General features: G+C 42.1%; 1 pseudogene; it reads right to left on the bottom strand.

Moving 5' to 3' along the window:
• The window catches only part of LOC109757532 (uncharacterized), a 37,662-nt pseudogene extending 29,226 nt beyond the window's left edge, over positions 1-8,436 (bottom strand).
• Between the last annotated feature and the right edge of the window lie 8,536 nt (positions 8,437-16,972).

The raw sequence follows: 16,972 nt of genomic DNA, 5'->3' as shown, positions 1-16,972 counted from the left end.
TTCCACATGGGGAATAATTTCTTAAATTCATATGAACTTTATTTCTAGTGATGAACATTTTTTGGAAATCCAAGAACATTATTTGAATTTATAAAATTTTATTTACTTCCAAGAATATTATTTCAATTAATGAACATTTCTTGAATTTCCAAGAACTTTTTAACTTGATGAACGATTTTCAAAATGTAAAGAACAATTTGAATTCTGGAACATTTTTTCTCTTCCAAGAACATTATTTTGATTAAAAAATAAATTTTGAATATACAAGACCTTTTTTTGAGTTGAATAACATTATTTGAATTGAAGGACATGTTTTGAGATCACGAACAGTTTTTAAAATGCCAAGAATATTATTTGAATTGAGGAACAACTTTTTGACTTCCAAAAACATTATTTCAATTAAAGAAAATGTTTTGGATATGCAAGAACTTTTTTTAGTTACGAATATTTTTACAAATCCTTGGAATTCTTGATTTTTTTTGTTCCAAGAACATTATTTGAATTTAAGACTATTTCTTCTATTCCAAGAACGAGAACATTATATGAATTGAGGAACATTTGTTTGAGTTCGTGAACATTTTGTAAAATCCTAAGAACATTATTTGAATTTGCGAACAATTCTTCGACTTGCAAAAAGATTATTTCAATTAAAGAACAATTTCCAATTTCCAGGAACATTTTTAGTTAAAAACATTAATACAAATCCGAAGAACATTACTTAGGAACATCTGTTTGAATTCCAAGAACATTATTTGAATTGAAGAACATGTATTTGGGGATCCAGGAACTTTATTTGAGATTACGAACATTTTTGGTATCCCAAGAATACTATTTGAAATGAGGAACAACTTTTCACTACTATGAACATTATTTGAATTAAATAATAATTTCTGGAATTCCAAGAAATTTATTGGAGTTTACGAATATTTTATGGAATCCCAAGAACATTATTTGCATCGAGGAACATTTTTTTGACTTCCAACAACAATTTTTTAATTAGAGAACTTTCTTTGAGTTGACAGACAATTTTTGAAATCCAAAGAACATTATGTGAATTGAGGAACCATTTTTTGACTTCCAAGAACAACATTGAATTAAATAACATTTTTTTGCATTTCTAAGAACATTATTTGGATTGGCGTGCACTTTGAAATTCAAAGAGATATTATTTGAATGGAAGAACATTTTGTAATTTTAGGAACACTTGTTGTAATTCCAAGAACTTTATTTGAATTGAAAAATATTTTCTAAAATTCCAAGAACAATATTTGGAATGGCAAATATTTTTGAACTTCCAAGAACATTATTTGAATTGAAGATTTTTTAATTTAGCAACAATATTTTAAATTCCAACCTTGTGAATAGAAAAACATTATTTGAACAATAGATTTTTTTTTACTTTTATTGGATGAGTATAAGGACAGTGGTTTGTAAGAAAATATTTTTTTACAATCATGTGGTTTCGACTTCTACTGTATGGAAATCCATCATCACGTGGATTAATTTTGAAGGTGTTTTTGTGCCCATAAGTTTTTTCTCGTCCATTCCGCCTGTGTAGATAGAAAATAAACATGCAACAAGTGTTAAGTTATTGGTTTTGTTCCATGATGGGTAGCTGGGCTTCATAGATGCAAAATATTTGGTCAGACGGGAGGCTGCGGCAACCCTTCTCCTCTCTGTCGTTCGAGCACGAAGAAGAATACAGCCAAGGAAGTTAGTTCCAATGTTGTTTCACTATCGAGCCAACAATTCTTTATTCATTCGAATGGAGGGAAATGTATGTAAGTGAGCCGAAACTGAGAGCCATCGTCTGTATGCCCAATGTATTATTATGTATATACAAACTCAAAACTTGTATTTCTCTCTGTAAGGCAAGAATGCAGTTTGTGATAGAGGAAGCTGCACATTATTTATTTAGCATGTTTGGAAAGTTGAAAAATGGAGAAATGTCTACATGATGTGCCCATTGATGGAAAGGATTGTTGGTTTCATTAGTTTGAATAGTTTCTTTTTCGTCCTTCTAGTTGTACTTATCTACTAGTTCTATGCATCATCTCTTTCGATGACACACAACTTTCCAGTAGTGTTGGTATCAGAAAACTGAAAGTCTATCAGGTTAGGGTTCTTACTCCAAAGGGACTATACTAGTTATTTTGCAGGTTTACATCACTAATTATTTTTGTGACAGAAATGAGAATGATCTTACCCAACTTACCCTCCTTTTCTTTTATTCTGCAGGTTTACATCACTAATATTATTTTCAACTGCAAGCAAAACTCCACCGCCAAGTAAGATTTCCAACTACAAGAAATCGTTCCATTGAAAGATGCTTCCTATAGTTTTATTCATGTCAACGAGAAATCTGTTTTTATGTTGTTTCCTGGAGTTTGTTAATGGTATTTTGTGTTCCAGTGATAGTTTCAGCTGGTATGTTGTTAATGGTATTTTCCAGTTAATTTTGAGTTTATTAATGGTATGTTGTTTACTTTCATTAACTGCAGAGATAGTTTTAGCTGTAGAGAAACATTTTTCTATTCGTTTCTTTGCATTGCACAGTACAAAGTCTAAGACTTCCGTTGAAACAGAAGAAACAGAAACAGCTTAGTATCAGGTTTTCCTATACGAAACAGTTTACTTTTCTGTAAGAATCAGTCTACCATACGAAGAAAACATGAACACTCTCTTCACTCGCACGCGAAATGGAAGAAACATGAAGCGGCCCAGAAGGCCCGCCAAGTGGAGCCCCTGTGCGAAACAGCATGTATTAAATTTATTTATCTTATATTAAAAAAGGTTCATCATCTACTAAAAGTGTTCACTGTGTATTCTGAAAGGTCACTGTATGATTTTTTATCTGATATTAGAAAAATGTTCAACATGTAATAAAAATGTTCCGTGTATTTAAATTTTTTCCATAATGTATTAGCACAAATTGATCATGTATTAAAAATGTGTATATTATGTTAGAAAAATTGCCATCGTGTATTGAAAAATCTTCACTATGTATTTTGAAAATATCCATCTTCTATTCAGAAAAATTGATCAGATACTAATTTTTTTTATGTATTACAAAATGTTCATCATGATTAACACATAATGATCATGTATTAAAAATGTTGATCTTATGTTAGAGAAAAAGCTCACCGTGTATTAAAAAGAATTTCCCGTTCATTTTAAAAGTGTCATGTAAGGAAAGTAGATTATGTATTAAGAAATGTTTATCTGGAAAATGTTCAACATGTATTACAAATGTTCACCCTGTATTTTACAAATGTCTATTTTCTATTAAAAATGACAGTGTATGAAAATGTTTATCATATACCCATCTGTTTTCAAAATGTATAGTGTCAAAAAATGTCTTACATTTTAAGACAGAGAGATTATTAGAAAAATGTCTTACTGTATTTGAATTTTTTTATTTTTTTTATTTTGAGAAAGTTATACCATGTATACAAAAGTAATGGCATATTAACCAAATTTATGTATTATAATAAAATAAAAGAAAATTATAAAAAAAAATCAAGAAACCTAGAATATACAGAAGTAAAAAAAAGGAAAGAACATTTAAAAGGAACAGGAAAAATGAAAAAGTAAAAGAAATGGGAAAGAAAAGAAATACAATACTAAAAGGAAAAATGGGAAAACCATAAATCCTGGCATAGGTCTGTCCATTTGGCCAGCTCATACCTCTGAGTGCGATATACACAAAAGCGAAAAAGAATCCTGCTTGGCGATCTCACGCTAGAAATGTAAAACATTCCAAAAAATAATGCAGAAAACCGCTCATGGTTACTACTGGGCCTACTCATGGCTCTGGAGGCTCTGGAGGAAGCGAGGTCAAGGCTAGAGTTGCATATATTATTTTGCAGCAAACGAGATATAACACTTCTTGTAGGAAGCCTACTCATGGCTTTATTTCCTAGGCCCACTCATCGCTTGGCCTATAGCTTTCAGCCCAGCCTCGGCCTGCAACACAGCTCAACACATTGGCCCGCATATATTCCTTTTCCCCCTTGGAGCATATGAAATGCTTCCATTCTCCGCTTTAAGCGAAGCAAAAAATGGGGCAAATCGCCTAAAAGCTTCTGGGCTAGCCGCTAGACAACGGTCCATCAACACTCTCCTAAATACTAGAAAGATGTGTTTTAATTTTGTACATGTTTATAAAAATATTTTTGTAAAAAGATTAGTAATAAAAAGGTGTGCATGTATTACAAAAAAGAAGTGTTCTTCTATTTTTAATAGATGTTCATGGCTTAAAAAATAATTAATGTATCTGAAAAGAATCATTTATGTATTTCAGAGAAAAATGTCCATATGTATGAAACAAATATGCATGACTGCAAAAACAAATGTCACATACTTCAAATAATTTTTGTGTATTTGCTAAAAAATAAACATGAAGTAAAGGAAAAAAATAGAAAAAGGAAACATAATAGACAAATAAAAATGTATGGAAGAAAAGAGAAACCCGAACCTTGGGAATGTCCCCGTAAACTAGCTCTGAAGGGAAATCATATCTATCCTTGTCTTAAGGTGAAAAATACATACCCACTACCCAAAACAAATGTTGTATAAGACACCATACAAGATGTAAAAAGAAACCACCTTTTCTGAATACATAACACAAATGTTTTTGGTTGTTGCACCAACAAACAAATGTTCTAGGTGTTTCTCATGACATTGTCATAAAAATAAAGAAAGTTTTGTCCAATTGAATTCTAATGTCGGAGTTATAGATTCTACTAGCGCGCACATTTTATAACCTAGGATATTTGCAGATTCTAATAGAGATAGGAAGTAGTTCATAAGAAATGATTCTATAATGTTCAATAAAAAAAACTTAAAAAGGCCCTAAAGGAAAATTTTCTAAGGAACCCGCTGAAATTATCCTATTGCACTGATCAATAAAAACTGGCTAGTTTTCTTTGCATTATTTAGTTATAGAAACATGCAACAAATAGAATTAAAAACTAAGGGTCTTTTTTTTCCATTTGAAATGCATGTAATAAAAGCATGGGTAGAGATTTGATGAAGACAACCCTAATAGAATTTTTGTTTTAGGTAGAGATAATGCTAAATGCGAGAACAGAAAATCTTGTAGCAGAAGTTGTTTGGACGCGCCGCAGGAAAAACATAAATTTTCTTGATGGCTATTTTTATGTTTTGTTATGCATGCTATATCATTTAGAAAAGGTCCGCCGCTAAGAGGCTTAGCGTGCTATTTAAAACTATGCTCCAACATCAACCTAGACGCGGCGGTGGAGTGGATGCGCCTCTCCCTCCAAGGAGTACGTCGTCGGGTGGACTCGATGGAGCAAGCTCCTGCCGCACCACAACCACAGGGTCCGCCGCGGGCTGATCCGGTGCGGGTGGACTGGACACACACCAGGGCGGCCATCAAGCACCAGGTGTAGACCTGCGATTGCACAGACCGCGTCGCTTCCCTTCCCCACGGGCAATGGTGAACATTCAAAATCTGTGGATTGCTAGCATGGAGGCATGTCTGATGATAATGAGGATCCATTCCTGTCACCTAATTCTATCAATACATCGCATCGGCCGCGTCACACTCCACGCATTCCTCATTCTGATTTTCCTAAGTTTGATGGGGATCATAAACCCGAAATGGTGGAAGAAGTAGTTCAGGATGTACTTGGTGCAGACTGCAGACTGATCTGTGGGTGGATTTCGCTACGATGCATTTTATTGGGAATGCAGCGTTGTGGTTTCAGACTTACCAAGCCATGCACACTGTTGATAATTGGGCAGGGCTATGCGTCGGCGTCGCGGTGTTTGCCAAGTTTAACAGAAACAAGTATACAAAGACAATTGATGTGTTAGTTCTTTTCTCTGAAGCAAACGGGATCCGTCGATGAGTATGCACATAGTTTTGAGGAGCACATGCATACTATGCTCATGTATAACCATGCTTAATTATGATGAAACATTCTTCATTAATCGCTTTGTGGACGGTCTTAAATTAAACCTGCCATTGGAGCACCGGTGAAGCTGCAAGAGCCAGCTACAGTGGACCTGGCTCATTGGCTCAAACACAAGAGGAGTTGTTGGCTGAGGACACAACCAAGTTGAGCCGCAAATGGGAATCTAAGTACACTTCTAAGCCCTATGTGCATCAAGGACTGCTTTGTGCTGCACCAACAGACAAGACACAAGAGGACATCGTCAAAATACCTGATAAGGTGGATAACTTGAGAGCTCAACAAGGGAAATGTTTTAAATGTGGTATTATTCAGTAAATGTGAAACCCTATCGTTACTGTCCAATGCAGAAAACTGAAATTGAGCAACAATTTGTGTCTATGCTGCAACAAGGTATTATTCAGCTCAGTTGAGTTCTTTTGCTTCCCCTGTGTAGTTGGCAAAAAAGAAAGATGGTACCGTACATAGCGCTTCTGTGTGGATTATAGGCCAGGGAGTGTACCTGGATGGTAGCAGAGGTAGTACAACTCAAAAAGGATGGCAGTAACGAATCGTTTTGTTAGGTTAGCTCGGTGCGTGCAACTCAGAGGATTTGGCTGCATTTTTTACGCCACACAAAGAGGAAATGGCTCAAGGATGCTAGCTAGCTAGGGCACAAACAAGCCGTCAAAAAAAAAAAAAAAGCTAGGGCACAAACAAACAAACGCATCGCTGTAGTGTAGGCTTGGCAGCTCCATCCAGAAGCTAGCACGTGCACCAGCGAGTATATGCCATGTGTTGAGCTGTCTGAGCTAGCAGCTTTGTAGGGTGCACGAACACTACGAGCGGCCGATCTACGGAGGCGGCGGCTTTACTTCTCTGTTTGGGGGCAGACGCTAGTGAGATGATAGTGCTGTGACAGATCGATCCATCTATGTAGAGATAGCAGCTTTGCCTTGAACAACCACGGTGAAATGGATTGGTAACTCCAGTCAGTGGATTGCAGCAACAGCATATATCTGTACCAAAACAAAAATCTCTGCGTTGAGTATTATGATTATTAAAAAAGATGGGATAGCGCAAGATCTTACCTTACCTTGTCTTGTACTACATGAAGATTATGTACTCCTCTATATATGAAGGCGAGGTTCAAGCAATAAACATTGATTCCACCAATTAATCCCTCTCTATTCCTTTCTAACATAGTACCAGCCTAACCGATTCAAACCCAAGTCGCCGTTGCTGCTTCCGCTCTGCGTCGCTCCGGGGCGGTCGGTCTCCATGACCGCCATCCGCTGGTCGTGTTGACCGGCTGTCCTGGAGAGTCTTTTCCCCAACCGTTTGATCCTGATTTTTCTCTCTTTCGCCCGTCGCAACGATCGGTGTTTTTTTTTAGTTTTCCGATCTAAAATCTGTTTGCGTCGCCCGCCGATCCCGTGCCTCTACTCCGACACCGGGACGACCACCCGGTCTCTACTCCGACCCGACGGCCTCGCGCGACCAAGCAGGCCGTCATATGCACATTTGCCCACCCGTCGCCCTGTGCCGTCCGTCGCCGCCCTGCTCCGACCTGGACTTCTTCATCACCACCCGCCTCCGCCGCGTCTGTACGGACGCCCTGCCGCCTGCCTCACCGCCTGCCGGTTGCCTCGGGCCGGTTGTGCTCGTCCTCACGCCGTCCCATGCCGACTGCCGTCACCGGCTTCATCTTGGATTCTGCCTCTACCGAGCGGCGTCCCTGACCTCGCGCACGATCAGATTGATCGCCCGCCCGCCCGTGATCCGCGTCATCCACATCGTGTGGCCGATCTGGCCCGTCGGTTGTGCGCGCCTCCGCAGGTCCCATGAATACCGTCACGAGTACAACGCACCCCTACACCGATTGAGCAACAGGATGCTACTGTGTCACCCCGTCGTCCCGAGTGCCGCCGCCCCATGGTTCCCACCGGGGCTGCATCGACTCGTGCATTGCCGCTGTGTCGCCCCTTCAGGCCTTAGTGCCGCGACACGCGGTCCATGCCGCTGCCCTGAGGTCGTCCCCGCGGTTGCACCGGCCCTCGCACCGCCGCTGCGTCGCCCCTTCGGGCCTTAGCGCCGCAGCACGCGGTCAACGCCGCTACCCTGAGGTCTTCCCGCTGTCGCCCTGACCCGCGCGTTGCCGCTGCGTCGCCCCTTCGTGGCGTACCGCTGCGGCGCGCGGTCCCCTCCGCCATCTCGGCGCGTCGACTTCCACGTGGTATGCGTCGTGCCACCTTCCTTGGCACGGGAATGCTTCCGTCTGCGCCGATCTTAGTCACGTTGTCGGGCTCTTCCTCGTCTACTTTGAGCATCGCCATCGTGCTCCTAACCCAGGCGTCAGGCACCGCTGCCACTCTTCTTCGGCAGTGTTGCCGCTCGCTCACCCGAGCCGCGCCGCCCGTCCACCACCTTTGTCCTCGTCTAGCCCCAGCTCATCGCCAGCGTTGCTGTCATCTTCCCCGACCACTTCATCTACTCTGACCACCGCGGGTGACATTGGCTGGCTTCGTGTCGACTAGCGCCGCAACCGTCATCGAGTCCTTCTCTACTAGCCCCCTCGACATGCGTACAACTCGTGCTGGTTTCCATCTACGCATCCCGATGTTGGCAACACCGACGCGTCCCTTCGTCCACGACGTGTCCCCGGGCAGGGCAAGCCTGGAGCGAGGCATCGTCCGACTTCGTCCTTCTACGCATGCCCGGTACTAGCAACACCGATGTGTGCCTTCATCCACGACGTGTCCCCGGACTTGGCAAACTCGGCGCGTTGCCTCGTCAATAATATCTTCTTCCCGGTGCACCACTACTTCGCACCACTGCGCCCATGACTAACTCGCCCGCGGCTCCACGACGACTACCTCGACACTGTCCACCTCGGCTCGACATCGACTACAACATCCCTCGCACGACTACCTCGACCACGAATACACCATCCTACACTCTCGACTACCTCGACATCGGCACAAAGTGCTACCGCCTTGCTTGGGCAACCTCGTCGATTTCCACTCCAGACACGACTTCCGCGATGCATCGACCGTTACGACTGTGGGGGGATGTCAGTCGACGTACCTTCGGATTCTTCTCCAGTCTCACCGCCTGCGTCGCTATCGTTGTGACTGCGGGGGATGTTGAGTATTATGATTATTAGAAAAGATAGGATAGAGTAGGATCTTACCCTACCTTGTCTTGTACTCCAAGAAGATTATGTACTCCTATAAATATGCCCACGAGGCTCAAGGAATAAACATTGATTCCACCAATCCATCTCTATTCGCACTAACACTCTGGATTCCCCAACTTAATTATATAATCCACTAGCTATTTCATTTGCTTAGCTAGGATGATCACAAAGTCTCATCACGTCGGCACTTTGTCCTTTGTTTCTGCTCATGTTAGTTTCATGCATCTTCAGTTTTTCGCTCGATTTGTGACATGGGCATTGACTTAAATTTTTCCCTGAGTTGACGAGAATTTGGCAGCTCTCTTTTTTCCAACATGAAAATACCCAAGACATACAACTTGAGTCTCCCAAATTCTAAACATGCAAGAGGTCGGTGGACTTTGACATTGCCCAAAAGTTGTGCCACCTATATAGTTTCAAGAGGCGACACTCTTCAATTCTATCCGACTTTACATAATGCTCCTCATATTGCTTCTCTCTCCTTCTCTCCCGCTGCTGATTCAAATAAAACTTTTTTCTCTCCCCTCTTAATCATGCTTCATCCCACTTGTCCTCCTTCTCCATCATCGACACCTCTTCCAACCTCTTCATTTCTTGTTTCCACCATAACCATTCCACTGTTGTCCTAGGTCTACCTGCACCCTATTGCTTTCCACCATTGGTCTTGCCAACATTGTCCTAGATCTCGCCTACAGAAGATCCAACCAATCAAAGGTCGGTGGACTTTAACATGCCACTAATCCCCTTCAAAGCGAGATGTGACCTCATGATTCACAAGTCAAACAAGGCCTAAACTGATGTTAAATATATTATTAGATTAAATCCATTTGCATTTAGAATGATGAAAAAGGATGAATGAAGTAAGTGGTTATATTCTTTTTTTAGCATGAAAGTAAGTGAGGATAGAACTTTGTTGTTTATTTGTTTGACATGTCTTCCTTTCTTTTATAGCCATATCCCCATGCACTTTTAGTGTGATGTTGGCCCGCTTTTACTCGTCACTGAAAAGCCCTTAACTTTGAAGAAACTAAATGGAAGCAAGTGTCATAGTACAATTTATTCCTTTTCAAAGAAGGAATATATTAATATGAAGAATATATCAGTTAGATATGGCCTCTGCACCAACATGATACAAGGAGCTAGTCAAGACATTGAGATGCACACAACCAAATTATTGCAGAGTGATCACTGATCAACATCAACCGATGATGGCAACCCAAGGGTAACATGATATGTATTCCAACAACAACGCCTCCAAGAAGGGAACATTGCACGACAACGCCGTCGCCTGATGCAATTATTGAGGATGGATCGTGGGTTTTCACCTCGAAGAGAAGTTCGAGCAAACTCCAAGCAATGCCTTCAACAAGGTAACTGAGCCAAACGATGGGTTCACTGTTTCCAACAGCAAACCATTTTATATCTATTTTATTACTGAAGCAGGGTTAAATGAAGCTTGCATTTCCCATATGGGCGCAGATACCCTATGGTGATATTGGGAAACCTAACACAACAACACTCTCTCGTGTTACAAAAGACCCAGAAAAGGTATCTAGGTAAGGTCGCTAGCCTAGTGCTGAATGGGAGCCCATGGCCCGTGCTAAAAAATTTCATTTACCAACAGAAATCGGTGTATTTGTAGTACCTGCAAAAAAAGTATTTATAGGAAAATACTTAATTATTTCTATTTATGGAAAATGACGTAACAAAAAAAATCTGAGTCCAAGTGATTCTGTCAGCCTTATTTGTGGTGGAAGTAGATGGTGTCGAATTTAGACATCTAACAATTTTCTGTACCATGCAAGAATTTTGTTACTTGAAAAAAAGAGTTAGAAGGAAAATACATATAGCTACCTATCTCGCTGTGAAGAGATCGATAATCCCAAGCATGTGAGCTACAAGAAGGAAAAGTCAGTCCATGTGTTGTCAAGGAATGGTCAGTGTTATTTCCTTCCATGGATCACGGTTGCTTTCCTTTTTCTAATAATTTGATTGTGTGCATTTTTTTTTCATGTTTTGACTAGCATTTGATATCGTGTTACCGCCTATGCTGCGAGTAGCAGGCGGCGGCCAATTAGGGCTGCTCGCAGCCCTTACGAGCCCTTCCGCCGTTGGAAGGACCATGATGACTCCAACTCTGACAGCAACAACGACGGAGGTCCCATCGGCCAGGGCAGGCATCCGTACGAGGTTACCGCCCGGTAGCTCGCTTAGTTTTTTTTCTACTCTTCTTAATATTAGTTTTTTTTCTCGAATACACCATGGAAGGGTGTATCATCATTTCATAGAAGAAGGGCCAAGCGGCCAGTACAACTCCACCCCAGATACAATGCCAAATAGGCAAACAACTCCACGTTAATCCCTGGGATTAGAACCACGCCTACTACAATCGAAAGCAAATGAACTCGCCTTGCATGATCTCCAGCTAAGATGACGAAGAGATGGGGCACTGAGCAACTAGACCGCGTCCGACCGATGCACTACACAACCAAGCCGCGACAACCACCCTAAGACTGACAGGGTCAACGTACCACCCACCCATGTCACCTAGAGAAGTCGGCAAGTGGGTGGCAGGACCAAGCCAAGCTAGAGGAAGAAGACACGCCGGAAGCGTTGGCAATGGCATACATTGCGCCCTGGAGGCCCATGTCCTGAGTGGCAACCCGAACCGCAAACAGAAACTCCCCAAGCTCCAACTCTGAGGCCTCCGCATGGCCAAGGCAGCGCCTTCATGAAGGAAACGACGTCATGACGCCGCCACTGCCTGTCCCAGTGAACCGAAACAAGGGTTTCCCCTGGCACTCGAGGAGAGACCCGATCAAGGCCATAGCAGCGCCCCCAAGGAGGACACGGCACTCGCAGGCGTCGTCGCTGCCAGCATAGGCCAGCCATGCGGGGATTTCGCCCCGGCCGTTGACCAAAGTCCAAACCACCGGAGCGGAGATAAGGGGATCAGTCATTGGCAGAGTCCACCACTGCAAGAAGGAAAGCCACACCCTTGTCAAAGAAGAACGGCGACACCGGGCGCCGCCGGCCTCTCCTGTACCAAGGACAGCCACGACCGGACGTCCGTGCCGGACCTACTGGCCTGACTGCCGCCCTGGGATCCGAAAGCCACAGCAGAGCAGAACCTACCGAGCTCCCACCGCCGCACGTGCCGAAAGCCGGAGAGAAACCGCCCCCAACACCACCAGCCAATGATCTGGACCTCCTCCAGATCCACCGCGCCCGCAGCACCAACGACATCCCAACATCACGCCGGAGGAGAGAGCACCCTGACGCATAGCAGGGCCGCCGATGAGCGCTCGGGCCACCACCACCCTCGTCAGAACGGATCTGAACAGGGGACACCCTGATCCGCCGCGACCAGGCACCACGGGCGACCACCACGCTGCCCCAGCAGCCGTGGCGGCGCCGCCACCACCGAGTCCCTGGGGCCGCCGCCCCAGCTTCCTGGCTTCGCCGGAATGCCTAGCGCCCAGGGACGCCGTCGCGCACCGGTCGGAGGGCGCCCCGAAGTGAGAAGAGGCGAAGCCGCCATCGCCGTCCGCTGGGCGAGCTTCGCTCACCAGCTTCCTCCGGCGGCGGCGGGGAGGATGAGGTGGAGGTGGGTTGGGGGCGGCGGCGGCTAGGGTTCGCTCGAGCCGCCCCCCGGGGGCAGCGCGAGCGAGGGGAAAGCACGAGCGGTCAGATCGGGGGTATGAATTAGGTCTGCTTTGCATGAAAATTGTTCGGTTTGCATCAAATTTGTCCGGTTTGCTCAATTTAGGTTTGAAATACGGATGGACGTTTAGAGCATGCGGTTGGATGGCCGTTTCCGTGTCCATGTCCCTGGATGCACGGATAGCAAGTCTGATTTACAGTACGGTGTTGGAGATGCCCTAACGGTTTAAATTCTTTTGCGGTTGTATCATCTTGATAAGAAGAAGGGAGGGCCAACAAAAAAAGCCTCCATCATGGAAAACTAGCTGTGCACCCGTGCTCTTGGTCAGGCACCACCATCGGCAGTACTACCATGGGCCATATATATGCATGGTACTACTGGGTTACTTGACTGAGATGATAAATCCAAAGCATCACCACTGCTCCCCAATAGCGACACGACAGAGAAAGAGATACCCCCTAAAAGCCATTGTCCTCCATCCTCAAGTACCCAGCCAGTTAGTGCTGGGGTCAAGCTGCAGCTCTAGCCTAGCTAGAGGTTAATTTGGTCCCCAACTTCCACCTTGGAATGATAGGATGCAGATGCACAGCAGTGCAGGTGCATGCACATATCACACAAAGACGGATGTGCATCTCATCTCTTTGTTAGCCACAGCTAGCGGAGGGCAGAGGGCAGAGGCCGGTCACTTTCCTTGGCTACAGGAGCTGCCTGCGCCTGGCGTCCGAAACGTGTGCTCCGACAGCTCCACCAAGGGCTGGGATCCGTGACAAACGATGGCAACGGCATATGGTGCTCCACTATCACCCATCCACCTTCGCACTACGTACCCTAGCTCCTACTTATCTGGAGTAGCTAGTACTACTTTACTGTCCCTGGCCTTTGTTTGGTTAATGACTGGTTACTCTAAATACCTACTGCCCAATCAAGGATATGTTTTGGACACTAGTACTAATTAACAGAGCTAGCCGGGCATGGCGACAGATTTGTTAGTGGTGTCATTTCCCGCCTTGTTGATGACAATGACAGTTTCTCCATCCTGTGGTATGCGGATGGCACCAATATTTTCGTGGCTGCGTGCCATGAACATGAAGCTCATTTTTTGCGTCATTTAGTAGCCGCCATGCTTTTTAAACTAATTTTTGTGGGAGTTAAATACTTCTTCGGTTCCTAAATATAAGTCTTTTTAGAGATTCTAACTGGGACTACATACGGAGCAAAAGGAACACTCTAAAATATGTCTATATACATCCGTATGTAGTTTTTATTGAAATCTCTAAAAAGACTTGTATTTAGGAACGGAGGAAGTATATTGTGTCTCGTTGAAGCCAAGGATTTTGAGGCAAGTATTCCCAGCTATTTAGCCTTTTTTGGAAGGTTAAAGACATTTTTCTCTAGTTTCAGTCTTTTCATACCCAAAATTAGATGATACCTCGCGCGTTGTTGCAGGAAACTTGTTAAAATTAGATGCTACAAAAATAACTAATACTAATGCAAAGCAAATAAGAGTGTTCGTGATTTACATTTGATAGACAATAAAATATACAAAGTATGTGAAAAAAATGATGTTGAATGATCGAATGGAAATGCCAATATAATCTACTTTTGTTTATTAGTATAGAATTAATAAAACCGGGTGGACAAATTGTCCATCTCTACGGAAAAAGGCAATCAGAAGGGATTGATGCATCAAATGCCCTCTTAGAAAGTGAAGTGTAAGAATAAGCTCTTAACTGGAAAGAACCGATTATAAAGATAAGTGATTTTACCACTTATAAAAAGAAACCATATTCTTGAACCTATTTCATGCTCATGTCACGTCAATCCATAAAGATATATCGAAACTTGTGTTTTTGCTATTTGCCAACCATCGCAAATAATCAACGAAAAATCCATGAAAGAGTTGCTTGCGGGAAACATGCTGCTAAATTTCTTCCTTCGACTATTTCATATGTGACTCTAGCTAGGTCGAACAAAAATGACATGATAATTTTGTTTAGAAATCCAAGGCAGATACCTCTGATCTTGCTTGAACGAAATTGAAGATATGCTTGATAAATAAAGCATGTCTTGCTTATTAACATTTAAGGAAAAATATATTCAAAAGCCTTTTCTATTTATCACTTTAATTTCATCATTAAATAGAAACCTTTTGGATTTTTTCCGTTGTATTAAAAGGATTTTCAAAATTTTATTATTACCCAAACAGTAGAAAGAGCTTTTGTCTTCTTTCATTAACATAGAGGTAGGCAAAAGAGGGATTTTTACTGTTTGTGGAATAATTGCAAATTTGTGTGTGTCTGAGATTAGAATAGCTTCAAGATAACCAACATAATTTTTTGTTTCTGCCATTAGGAAAAGAGTTTCTTGTGGCCGGAATCAAATGGTAACATGTTTCTATTATCTCAAAAGCTTACAAGCAAGCTTTTGTTGAATAAAAAATTGGATTTTGGTTGAGTTATATTTTCAAGGGAGAGAAGGAAAAGGCAGATTCAAATAACGTTATTCTTGAATGAAAAAAGGTTTTCTTTGCAACCATTATTTCTTGCCTCTTTATGTCACGAAACCTTTTGATGTGGAACGGGGAGAGATAGTTGAGTGGATTAAAACAGAGGGTTGCTAATCTATTGTACATTTTTTTGGAGCAGGGGTTAAGCTATTGAGACACATGTAGGATCCATATAAATGTGTCTTGCCCAAGTTAGTGTAGTCTCAACCACTTTACATACCACTTAATGTTGTTTTCTCAACATCTACCCCAATAGGGTTTATCAAAACTTTACATTTAAAGGTATTGATCACGACATGCTAACAACCATGGCATGTCTATTGCACACAATATTAAAATGGAGGGGTATGTTCGGTAGAGTGGAGCCGCCTCTAACAATTTATCCTCCCAGAAGAGAAGCACTTCCGCATCCTCTATTCCTAAATATTCGCAACCCACTACAAAATTTTCCTCTCGATGCAAGCATGCCACATCACCAAGCATGAATTTCGTCACAGATCGTGCATGGTTTTCCCTCTGACAATTTATTGCATTATTCAATCCATACAAATTCATGCCAACTAATCAAGCCATGCATATTTTGTTCCTTGGGAATTAAGAAATGTATGCTTGTTTATCTTATTTTGTCATTCATTTTTGTGTGGCCAACGCCGATATATGTTTTTGACACTTGGAGCAAATATATATAGTTCACACCTCGCATTTATTGTAATGGGAATGGCATTCATTAACTTCAATAAAAAAATCTGTCTTAAGGGACTATAACTTTGAAACTTCCTTCAAAAAGAAAGATCTTTATGGTGTACTATGGATAATTAGACTAAACCACAAAAGGGAGGTGGGGGCACAATGTTGCTTCTGCTTTGAGCAAGATGCAATTTAAATTGTATTTTCTGATACATGCACAATTGCTTGAATTGCTTGGCAAGCTATACATTGTGTGTTTAAATACCTCTACCATGTAGCTTGTGACAAAAAGTTTGGTGCATGGCTATGTGGTGTGCAGAAGTGTCTTCGTCCTTAAAGTCATATTAGCACCATCACCGATTTTTGGATAGTTGATTGTGCCGAATTGATTTCCTTCTTAATAAAAAAATGTTCACTCTTTCAGGCAACTGCTATTCTCATATATCAATTTGTTGCGATATTGGGCTTCTGACAAAATTCAACACATGAAGCAATGGAATCTGGGACCAAGCACTTGAAGTGGCTTACGGAAGAATTTATGTCTTGATTTAGATGGCAATCATAATATAATTAGGCTATTGTCTGGCGGATAGCATGTGATTTGGACATTTTATTATTTTGAGCTTGTAATCAATTTGGTTGTGTGCATATGTGCAAATATTAGAGGCAATATATATTCTATTTTCTAAAACAAAATCTGGTCTTTCAGATACCGGTGTAGATGATTAAGAACCTATATCTCTGAGCACTTCACCAATTCTCCCCACCCCCTCTCAGTTTCTTCCAAAGTATTCGCGTATTACAACCTATAGCATGTTGTATTTTTGTTTTGAAATAAATCATGCATGTAAGTCACCTGATGAAGTATATGTATATGCATGTAAATTTTGCACACAAAGTATGGCTATTTGGGCCAAAATTAAAATATTGAATGTGTTACATTTTTTCAAATATCATAATTTTCCTTTTACAAAAAAATGTGTGAACGAAAAAAA

This window comes from Aegilops tauschii, chromosome 5, assembly GCF_002575655.3.
Source record: "Aegilops tauschii subsp. strangulata cultivar AL8/78 chromosome 5, Aet v6.0, whole genome shotgun sequence".
In the NCBI taxonomy this organism is placed as follows: Eukaryota; Viridiplantae; Streptophyta; class Magnoliopsida; order Poales; family Poaceae; genus Aegilops; species Aegilops tauschii.
The sequence above is the reverse complement of the archived record's forward strand: the minus strand, read 5'-3'. Positions and strand labels throughout refer to the sequence as shown.